Source organism: Tupaia chinensis, unplaced genomic scaffold, assembly GCF_000334495.1.
Source record: "Tupaia chinensis unplaced genomic scaffold, TupChi_1.0 Scaffold000604_1, whole genome shotgun sequence".
NCBI lineage: Eukaryota > Metazoa > Chordata > Mammalia > Scandentia > Tupaiidae > Tupaia > Tupaia belangeri.
In genome coordinates this window covers 3,399,173-3,400,044 of record NW_006160122.1, presented here as the reverse complement: position 1 = coordinate 3,400,044, position 872 = coordinate 3,399,173, and positions in this window count along the sequence as shown.

Genomic DNA, 872 nt, shown 5'->3' with positions numbered 1-872 from the left:
AGACCCCCAAGAGCGAGGAGGCGGTGTTCCCGGGGCCCTGAAACCTTCCAGACCTGCTCAGTGTAAACCGCCTCGGGTTTGTGTCAACATCCGAGGCCGGAGACTGGCGGCGGCTGGGGACCGGCTCTGTCTACGGGACGGACGGGAAGACGGGAGGGTGGGGAATGGATGCGACCGTGGGTAGGAAAAGGGGTCCTTCTGGCGTTGAACCCGAGAGAAATAAAGCGGGCCTTATCTTCTGTCCAAGGAGGTTGGGAATCAGGGCTGTGAAGGGCAGCTGGCGGGAGCCCACCATCTGCAAGGACCCAGGCTGAGGTCGAGTACTTGGCCATCCACGCTGGCTCCCTGCGCACACCCACCTTCTTCTCCTTGGCGTTAGGAGAGAGCGAGCGACAGTGTGTGTGCGCGCGTGTGCGTGTGCGTGTGTATCTCGGGCGTGGGATGATGCAAAATACTGACCACCGCATTTCCTCTCTCCCCTACCCAACCTCAGGAGCTCCCCGTTGACCCCTCTCCCCAACGATTTCGGGTAGGATATGTGGGGGGAGGGTCTCGTCTTGTGACTCATCCCCTCTTCCACCCCCACCCCTGCTGGGGCCCTGCAAGGGAAGGCGTAGAGATTGGGCTGTGGTTCTCCCGTTTCCACAGCAACGGCGCGGTTGTTCGGCGCATCCACTTTAATTGTCGACCCTTCTCACTCCACGGTGAGAGCCGGGGTCTGAGCCTTAGGGCGGGGGTGCAGACAGGAGCACAGTCCTCGCCGATCCTGGCCGCTCGGGGAAGGTCAGCGCGGGCGGAAGGGGCGCGCTCCTGGCTGCCGGGTCTCACTGGCCACCCCATCCCCCCCCGAAACCCCGCCTCCCACTTCGCCC